Genomic DNA, 11,013 nt, shown 5'->3' with positions numbered 1-11,013 from the left:
ACCATACTCACACTTGTCTTGTTGTCTGAACACTCCCACATAATGTCTATGAATCCAAAAGCTATCATTACAAAAAGGCAAATAATCCTCATAAATTTTCACATGGGGCACCATGAACCTATGAAAATTATTAGTAAAATGTTTGATTATAAAAAATAAATAAAAGATTATTAGTAAAATGTTTATCACATGGGGCATCATGAATCTATGAAAATTGAGTACACAGCTAGTGGCCTAACTAGACAAGCATGTGGTGTATTTCTTTAAAAAATTGTGTAATGGTGTGAACAGTGAAATTGCTACTTTAGGAATGATAGTAATATGTCACCTTATCTGAGTACAACAACAAAATTATGGACAAAATATACTCCCCTATTATACTCACTGTCAATACATTTATATATTCCAAACAATTACATGGGCCAATGTTCTCCAAAGTAGCTTTGACCTAAGCCATAGCACGCCCTGGTCTACAATGCCACCCCACTTGTGGTACCCAACTTTATACTTTTGCACCATTAGAGTTGGACTTTAACGATATGCGATTGAGATCAAGTATAATATTTAAGGTTTTATATTATTATATGCAATTGTTTTTAATGGCTAGATTGAGAGTTAGAAAAACTATTCTCAAACTCAACTATTGAATAAAAATTTAAAAAAGAATAAAAATAAATAAGGAAATAAAATTATGTTAACTTGTGAGAAGAATGAGAGTAATTACAAATGGTGTAATATTGCATCTGATCTCATTCCAACAATACAATATCTCAAGTTCACCTACTAGATAAAAGGGACTTTTGTAACATATTTATTATTTTTTTAGAAAGTTGAATCAATTTTAATAAGTGAAGTTTGAATCGGTTGTACTTAAAAAAATAATAATAATATTGCTTTGAAAAACATTACCTAACATGCCAAATAAACCAACTGTATTTTAAGCTTAAACAACTGAGCACTCATTAAGACCACAACGATATATAATTCAATTTCCTTCAAGAAAATAACCTTCTGATGGATTTGGATGTTGTAGCCATTCCCAAAAGCCTTGCAATTTTTCCCAAATTTCACAAAAAGATTGTATATGTAAAAGCTATCATTACATAAGCTCTTGCTTCAATGTAAGTCTAGGATCACAAAAATTTTCACAAATTGCTTGTGCCTACTGAGATTAATGTATATAATCATAAGTTGTGAAAAAAAAAAAATTGTATCCTAGAATTGCTCTTCATTCTTCAGGCTTGAGTGTGTAACATGTCTATTTCTTTTCTGCTTCAAGAGGCTTAACATGTTCTAATTTGACCATATTTGCAGTGGGAATATAGTTTTAAAAGAGGACTCCACAAAGACATAGTCCAGACAAAGTTTCAAGAATATAAAAATTAAAAAAGCTAACTCTAATACCCTTAGAAACTCTAATACCCAACTCAAAATCATTTCTTTCCAACATTTTTTCCATTAATCAAACACACCAATTAACAACAGCCAAACAAAAAAGGGTACAAACCAAATAAAATCCATCAAATATAATTCATCAAATATGGTTGTCCATTTAAACCAAAAATATAAGGTGCCATTAACATTAGTGATACAAATACAACAAGATACATCAAAATTATAGAAATTTATATAAACTACTTTGTTATAAGCAAATACAAGGAACAAAGATCACTTATCCAAAGTGAAATTCCTTTCTAAATTTACATCACTAAATGACCCAGATAATAGTTACAGCAACCGAAGAAAAACAACTCTAAGACAGCTGGACAAGTAACCTTTGATGAAAAGTGAAAAAACTTACCTTAAGGAAGATTTTGACTGAGAGTCTTTGGGCCCCCGATAAGAGGAGTGTCTCCGTTAGAATGAGTGAGCGTCTCTAGTGTTTGGGTGTCTGAATGTGTGCCGGTGTCTGAAGGACGAGAGTTTTTGAAAGAGGAGAGTGTTGAGGGTGAGATTGAGTGATTTGGGTGGGTTTCAATGTCTAAAGGAGGAGAGTGTTTGATGGGGAGAGTGTTTGATTTGGGTGTCTAAGAGTGAGTTTGTGTTTGAAAGCTTGAGAATGACGAGTAAGGAAGTGTTTGAAAGTTTGAGTGTTTGAAAGGGAGAGTGACGAGTGAGGTCTGAAAGTAGGATTTTAAGTGGTCAGAAAACGAGTTTTTGTAACTCGAGTTTAAAAGCGAGTTTTATAAACTCAATTTCCACGTGGAAAATTTTCTCCACATCATTGTATGAAAAATCCATAACTCGAGTATTAGTAGCTCGAGTTCTGCATTGATCTCAAGTTTTAAAGACTTGAGATACTAGTTTCCCAGATTGTTTCAAAAATTGACAACTAATGAAATTGTTAGCAATTTAAGGTTAATTGGAAAAAAAAAATTGTTTCGAGGGTATTTTGGTTGTTTGAGAGGTTTTTAGGTATTTTGGGTCATTTTAAAGGTTTAAAGGTTTTTATTTTTTTTAAATGTTATTTTAGTGGTTCTAGGAATTTGCGGGAATTTTGGTCATTTTTGAGGTTTTAAGGGTATTTTAGAGATTTGGAGTATATTTTAGTCATTTTTTGTGGTTGCAATGGTATTTTGATCTTTTTAGAGATTTTGGGGTATTTTAGAGGTTTTTTTAAATATTTTTTTTTGTCATTCTCTTAAGTAAAATAAATTTTTTTGGTATGAGAAATTTTGTTAATTGTATAAGTTATTATATCCCACCAATAATTAATGTAAAATTACACCTATTTAATAAGGTGATAGTGGGGAGTAGAAGAATCCTCGTCCAAGCTTTAAGCCCAATAAGGGACTGGGCTAGGCCTGTATGCTTGAAGGAAGTTCCAGAGGGCAACGGGATGTGAGAAAGAGGAAGCTAAACCATCCCCTGTACCCTAGAAAGGAAAACACCACAGGAAAATGGTTCCCATGGAAAAGGTGAGGACTTAACCCTACTTAGAACAAGGTGCATAGATGATCCACATGAAGCTCCTAGATGAAACCCATCACCACGAGAAACTTCCAGAACATGCAAGAAGGTTGAAGATTTTTACCTCTGCATCAATTTGTGAGCCTTTACCTAACCTCTGCCGCATTAAGTACATATGAGATAGCTTGAATAGGAAAAATATCCCCCAGAAGGCAGAGTTTGAGGATAAGGGAGGGGAGGAAACCGATAAAGTAAGAAAAATATCCCTAAGTATTGAGTTGGCAAAAGGATAGTTGTAGGGATAAGGACAAGAAGTACCCCTATAAATAAGGAGGGAGAAAGAGAAGAGGGGGATCTGGGAGCTTGGGAAAAAAATGGGTGATCAATCTTTTAAGTGTGAAAGTGTGTAACACCATAGGGTAAGATTTTCCCTTCCAGCTTAGGGCCAATATCTATGAGATGGTTTGATGGGATGGAAAAAGGATCTATCCGAGGGTATGATAAGCTAATTAGAGCGTTCGGGGCAAGATTTATGACGTGCAGTAGAACCCTGAAGCCTTTCGCCTCACTCCTTACAATGGCTATGAAGGAAGGGGAAACCCTTATAGCGTATTCGGATCGCTACTGGGAGTTGTATAACAAGATCGAGGGAGATAATGGAGGAATTGAAGCCAGTACTTTTAAAGTGGGGCTTTCTATTGATTTTGACTTAAGAGCTTCTTTGGCCTTGAAGCCAGTAACGGATATGAATAATTTGATGGCACAAGTGGAAGAGTAAAGAGGTTAAAAGATGACCAGTTGTAGGATAAGGCTAAAGCAAAAGCTTCTACCATGGAGAAGAAAGGGGTTAAAGCAGATCAAGCTCCCGACCTCGGAGGGACTTTTCCCCTTAGGTTCAGAAGCCAAGATCAGAGATGGTTAGCTCATTATACAAAGAGATCATATACCGAATTGTAGAGAAGATAATGAATGAGCCATACTTTTGTTGGTCGAAAAAAATGAGCAAGGATGTCACAAGGAGAAATCAGAGTCTTTATTGCTTATATCATCGAGACCAGGGGCACACAACTGAAGATTGCCGAACCTTAAAGGTCCATTTATGTCAGCTTGAGAAGGCAGGCTATTTGGGGGAATTCATGGTACGGGAGGACTCTCACCCGCAAGATTTGAAGGGGGCCAGCACCTCAAGAACTTCAGCCCCAGCTTAGGGGCTCATAGGGGTAATACACACAGCCAGTCAGCGAGTGGAGATTGCTAAAACTCCACCTTGGATATTGGTTGTGGGTTCTGCTTTTGACCTAGAATTAGATGGCCCCGTGCCCAAGAGGGGCGCTGGGAAGATGAGTGCATTGGCTTTACAAGAAAGACCTTAAGGACATTCTTCAGCCCCATGAAGATACACTAGTAGTAACGTTGTAGATTAGGGGCTTTTATGTCAGGAGGGTTATGATATATCAAGGAAGTGGGGCAGAAATAATGTATCCTTACTTGTATGAAGGGTTAGGGTTTACCCTTGAGGATTTGACATAGTATGATAGTCCGTTGGTAGCTTTTGATGGAACTTTTGTTATGCCAGCTGGGCAGGTGACTCTCCTTGTGGAAGTGGAAGGAAGGAAGGAAATGGTCAACTTTATAATGGTACATTCCTATTCCCCATATACAGTAATCCTTAGACGTCCTTAAAGCCATGCTATGGGTGCAGTACCTTCATCTTTGCATCAAAAGGTTAAATTTCCAACCGAGTAAGGTATTGCAAAAGTGCATGGAGATCAAAGTGTTACTCGAAGATGTCAAGTAGCTACCGTGGGACATAAGAAGGAGGAAAATTTTGAACCAGAAGTTACAAAACTGTGCAGCAATTATAGTCTCCCCCCAAGGACACTTGTGACCGATTGGAGAAAATACACATTGACCTTGGTGATAAATACTTTCAAGTAGGAATGAACCTCCCTACCTCAGAAAAAGTAGAATTAATTTTGTTTTTGGTAAGCAATCTGGATGTATTTGCATGGAGTCCGTATGAAGCACCCGGGGTGGATCCAAATTTTATTTGTCATTGACTTAATGTTGACCCCTGGTGTCCACTGAAGAAGCAAAGACCTCGTAGGTCCTCGAATGTACATATCGGAGTAGTAAAGGAAGAGGTAGATAGACTCAAAGAAGCTGGGGAAATTAAGGAGGTCTTTTATCTCGAGTGGTTAGCTAACACGATAGTGGTGAAAAAGAAGAATGGAAAGTGGCGAGTATGCGTGGACTTCACAAATCTGAACAAGGCATGTTCGAAAGACCCTTTTCCCATACCAAAAATAGATCAACTTATTGATGTAACTTTTGGGCACCCCAGGATAAGTTTTCTTGATGTGTTTCAAGGGTATCATCAGATAGCTTTGGCCCTTGAAAACCAAGAGAAAACCTCTTTCATTGCACCTACTGGTAATTTTCATTACAAAGTTATGCCATTCGGTTTGAAGAATGCGGGGTCCACTTATTAGCGAATGGTGACCAAGATGTTCAAAGAGCAGTTTGGAAGGAATATGGAGGCTTACATAGATGACATGGTGGTAAAGAGTAAGGCCGTGGAGGGTCACCCTATGGATCTTGCGGAAACCTTTAAGACATTGTGAAAGCACTATCTGAAATTGAATGCTTCTAAGTGTGCCTTTGGGGTCAGCTCGGGAAAGTTTTTGGGGTATCTGGTAACTCACCGAGGCAGTGAAGCAAACCTAGATCAGATTGTAGCCTTGCAAAATTTGAGGTCATCAAGAAACCCTAAGGAAGTTCAACGACTTACTAGGATGACTACTGCTCTTAATCGGTTCATTTCATGGTCTACGGATAAGTGTCAGCATTTTTTCCAATTGCTGAATAAATGGAAGGACTTTCAATGGATAGATGAGTGTCAGTAGGCTTTCGATGAGCTTAATTTATATTTATCTCAGGCTCCTATCTTGTTAAGACCAATTCTTGGAGAGACATTGTACGTGTACCTAGATGTGACAGTTCATGCGACCAGTGCGGTCTTGTTAAGGCTAGACTAGGGAGTTCAAAACCCAATCTTTTATATTAGTAAAACACTTGTGGAAGTTGAAACACACTACTTACCATTGGAGAAACCTACACTCGCAATAATCCATGTTGTACGGAAGTTGCCCCATTACTTTTAAGCTCATATTGTAGTTGTGTTGACTAAGCATCCTTTATACATTACTTAGAAGGCCTGACTTCACGGGAAGGATAGAGAAATGGGGGGTTTCTATTAGGGTTTATGCCCTAAAATCCAATTTATTAGCATGTCATAAATAATTAAATTGTTTAATTATATGAGACTATTTATAAATGAACTAATGAGACATTTTTATAGTCTATGAGATGCATTGTATGTGATTTATGTGATTTAGTCACAGAAGATGTAAATCACAAGTTCCTTGTAAACTCAAAATGTAGTTCGTAGTCAGTGATGAAAATGGGCGTTTCATCTACGAAGACTATAACCTATCACCTAAGATGATTTGTCTTGATCATGGAAGTGGAGACTTCTAGTTAGTATGTTGATATGTTTTAAGAGTTAAGATATATTGAACTGGACCGCTGTGAGATTTATTATTCTCATAACAACTGTCAAATGAATAATAAATCTCACGACTTCTATTTACATCAACTCTAAATCCTGAGAGAATAATGGACCTGATCATGAGATATATGTTGCTTTGATATATCAAGAGTGAGATCTATTAGTCACGGTCAAAACCTTAGTATGTTGGGCAGCCGCATTTAGTGTTGATGGAACATATATTTTCAAAATGGAATTCATAATCTCTTAACGGAGATATAAAATATTCCCTTGAGATAAATTAAATGGGTTTAGTCATTCAAAGTGTTGGGCCCAACCACTTTAGTAAGGAGTTACTAAAGTATATATTTATGAAATTGGATTTCATAAATATATGATGAATAACATAAAGGATTAAACCGGGTACTCAAGGATTAAGATGTAGTAATCTTCAAAGTGGCAGTCTATATTCATGACTTTGTATTACTACGAATATTTTAATGAATGGGTTGAATGTATAATAAAGTCTTGGGATATAATTTATTAATAAGGCTTAGAGTGCAATTATATTTATATAGTGATATTAAATATAATTAATGGTAACTTTGGACTTGTCAAGAGTTGACGGAAAAACCCAAGGCCTATTGGAGCTAGTGTCTTATTGGTCCCTTTTGATCCCACTCCAAGCCACACACTAAAGCCCAATTGGAAAAGCCCAATAGGACAGCTCAATTAGATAATCAGTTAGTTATAAAGGGAGAAACATACAGAATTTTTATTAGTGATAATAAGAAATAGTGTGTATGTGAGAGTGAGACACATTTTCATTCTCCCTTTGAAAACTAATTGAGAGACCACACATCTTGGGCGTAAAGTGGAATTGGAGTGAAGATTAAAAGTATTCCCGAGTACTTTAATCTTTGGTTTTGAATTTCACCACACCAAGGTATGCTATCTTGTTCTTAAATTCTGAAATTTACATAGCGCACGCTATCAATCATGAATGAAATAGATCCTTATTTGTTGTTTCCGCTATGTGTTTTATATAAGATACAAAACCAATTTTTTCCTACAATTGGTATCAGAGTCAAGTTTTCATCTCACAATTGTATAATATGTGATTGAATTTTAGAATTTAAGAAAACCGTTATCTTTGTTTTTTCAATTTTCTGCATCACTTGGATATAAAGAATAAAAGAAAAACGGTTGCATTTTGATATCTTAAAGGAATTCATTTGAATCCTTGTTATATAAGAATGATTTAAGACCATTTGGTTATATAGATTGTACAATTGCAAACTTCTGGATGATAAATATATGACTTGGCCATTAGCGTGCATTGAATACTTCCATATTGAATTCGTATGTATATATTGCAAATGGAAGTAACTGTTTGTAACTGTAATATGCATGCACGGCTTGGATTTTTTCATTGCACCGTTTGGCTTGGAGTTCAATTGCATGGTTTGCATGGCTTGGACTTTAATGTATGGAATGCATGGCTTGAACTAATATACATGGCTTGGCCATCTTATAATCTTGCATATATTAAAGCATTGGTTGATACGGATTAAAGCATGAATTCTATCAATCTGAATTTTATATATATATATATATATATATATATATATATATAATGTAATAATTATATATTACATATATTAATTTGTATATTATATTATATATATAATATAATATGGATTTTTATATGTAATAAGGGTTTTTATTACGTTATATATATTTTTATATATTAATGCTAGGATCATGAAATTTATTCCTAATGAGATTAGGATTATGTTTTCAATGGTTTTCTAGCATTATTAGGGTTCTTGATGATGATCTTGAAAACCTTAAAGTTTGATCTGTAAATCTTCGTTGATAAAATCAAAAGTGTTTTTGATGGGAGAACAATGAAGATGCCAAAAACGGTTACTTAAAAATTCTGAAAAATTCAGTTTTGCGAGTTTTGATCGATCGAGAATTCCTTTCGACCGATCGAAGGCACTAAATTTTGAATTTTCACTTATTTTTGATTAAGTGTTAAAACTTTGATAAAAAAAGCAAGGCTATGTGATTAATTTTACAGTCCTTAAAAGTTAAGGACATACATTACACATGTATCTAACTAAAAGACCTAATGAGATCAATGGTATTAGTTAAATAAAACTCTTAGTCCTAAATAGTTTGGGACTTGTCTTTTTGTAAACATTCTAATGAGATTGGAATTTTTTTATGATTGAAAGTCCTTAATTTATTTTAATTAGAAGTTTTAATGAGATTAAAATTTAATTAAAAGTTATATAGTTTTTAATGAGATTAGAATACTTTATCTAGTAAATTAAGGATTGAGTTCTTTATAATTAATTTTTGATCCATTAGGGTTTAAGGAATCCTAAATAGTTTAGGACTTCCATTTTAATTAGTGATTCTAATGAGATTAGAGTCTTCAACAAGTGCAAGGTTATTAGTTGTGATGGGATCACTATTATTTAAGAAAAACCCAAATAACGAGTGGGAGTGCTGAAATAACCCTTTTGTTAATTTTATTGTAATGTGAATAGATACCTTGTCTTGACTTCGAGTCTTGCATTCCATGCGGAGGGTATTTGCTTCACGGGTTACAAGGTTAAACTTCTTTGTGATTGCGTGAAAGTTCGTTACGTTATTGTCACGTGACTTAGTTACATCACATTGAATTTAAACAATTAAACACATTTAATGTGTAGGGTTAAAATTGTTATTAGATCACAATGATTTCAAAACAATCCACTTGTTTTAAAATTTCTAGTGGGAGAGAGATACAAGGGTTGGATCTCACGGCTTCCATTATCGGTTCATGGTAGTGTGAGTAGGCACTTCGTCTTGGCGTATATGCCTCGCGATCCCAAAGGAGGGTGTTTACTTCATAGTACTACAAGATTGAATTTACCCGTTTAAAGTAGTGTGAACAAGCACCTCGTCTTGGCGTATATGCCCCGCGATCCCAAAGGAGGGTGTTTTGTTTCATGGTATTACAAGTTTAAACACTATAAAGGGAGATGAAATGTGGCTACACATGATTCTAGATAATGGTATACACTAGACTAAGTGTAATGTTAACCTCCCAAAGGAGCTATGTCATTATTACTTAGAGGCTGAAGGAAAAATGGCAAATTATTTTTGTTTGGTAAGCGTTACCATGATATCATTAATAATGAGAATATTTCTCGCCTAATCATAGTGATTGGTATAAACTCGCTACAGAGGAATATTAATTGCGGGATTGGGTTGTCGTTGCACCTAATATAATATGTTTTTAGGGTTCCATATTATATGGTTGTGGTTGCAAAATATAATGTCCTGGTATTTAAGTTCATAGTCTCAAATTGAATTTGCCATAAATTTTTGTTCTCTAACTACTATTTTACTGAATCACATTAACTAAGAAATAATTTTGGACATGGTACTTAAAGGAGTTGAAGTACATGTTTATGTTTTGATTCAAAATTGTCATAATTTCCTATACATGATGCATTTATGGAAGATGGCTTATGATATGATAATATTCTCTATTGAAATGCTAATATGTTACATTGGCTTTTATCTCAAATGTGTTACAACATGAGATGCAAGAGTTAGTACTAGACTTAGACTTTGTATTAAGTCTAAATGAGAAGTTTGGTATGAAATATCATGCTACTAGACGATATTTAATATAAGTCATATTGAGTGCCAAGAAAAGCTTAAGTAGTTCCAATTCTATATCATTTTATGAAAATATTTTCATTTTAAAATGAACTGGAATTCTTGGATGTAGAGATTAAATGTTAATCTCATATGGATATGATCCACAAGTCCTTGATAGAATCATTTGATCAATTCAGACTGTTTTGAAAATAAATTCTTATTTATTATTTTATCTGAATTGATGACTGAATTCTACGCAAAGGAAGACATCCTTAAAGCTAAGGCTAGGATCAATATGATTAATTCAAATTCTTAGCCTATACCGAAAGGAAAAGGTGGTAAGAAAAGGAATTAAAATACCAAACAATTGGTAAGTTATTTGCCCTAGTAGTTGCCAAAAGGGAATTAGACTCAAAAGTATGACCAAAGGAAAGTGTTTCTAGTTTGGTAATGCTAAGCTTTGTCCATGATTGCTTTCTAGATGGAGATTTACATGTTTTACTTTTTAAAGAGAAAATTTCCGTCCTTTGGTATTGTATGTTTGGCACTTATGTCTAGATCTTATTAACCTAAATGGTATTTAAGATGGGTGAAAGATGGGCTTTTAGAACCATTATGTATTAAATTCCCAATCTATGAATTCTATTTAAGAGGATAATATGATCTAGGGTTCCTTTATTGTAAAGGAATATAGTTTCAATGACTTCTTTAAGTCAGTGCATACATGAAGGAGGAATAAGACTCTTTTAGAAATAGTAAAGTACATGATAAGCATTTCCATTTGCTTATTTCTTTTGGAGATATACTCTATGCATTACTATACATTTTCTAAAATTGATTTCAAAAGTTTGTTCCTAAGACATTTGTCAAATTGTAGATTGGGTGGA

The sequence above is a fragment of the Castanea sativa genome, chromosome 3 (assembly GCF_040712315.1).
Source record: "Castanea sativa cultivar Marrone di Chiusa Pesio chromosome 3, ASM4071231v1".
Classification (NCBI taxonomy): domain Eukaryota; kingdom Viridiplantae; phylum Streptophyta; class Magnoliopsida; order Fagales; family Fagaceae; genus Castanea; species Castanea sativa.
The sequence above is the reverse complement of the archived record's forward strand: the minus strand, read 5'-3'. Positions refer to the sequence as shown.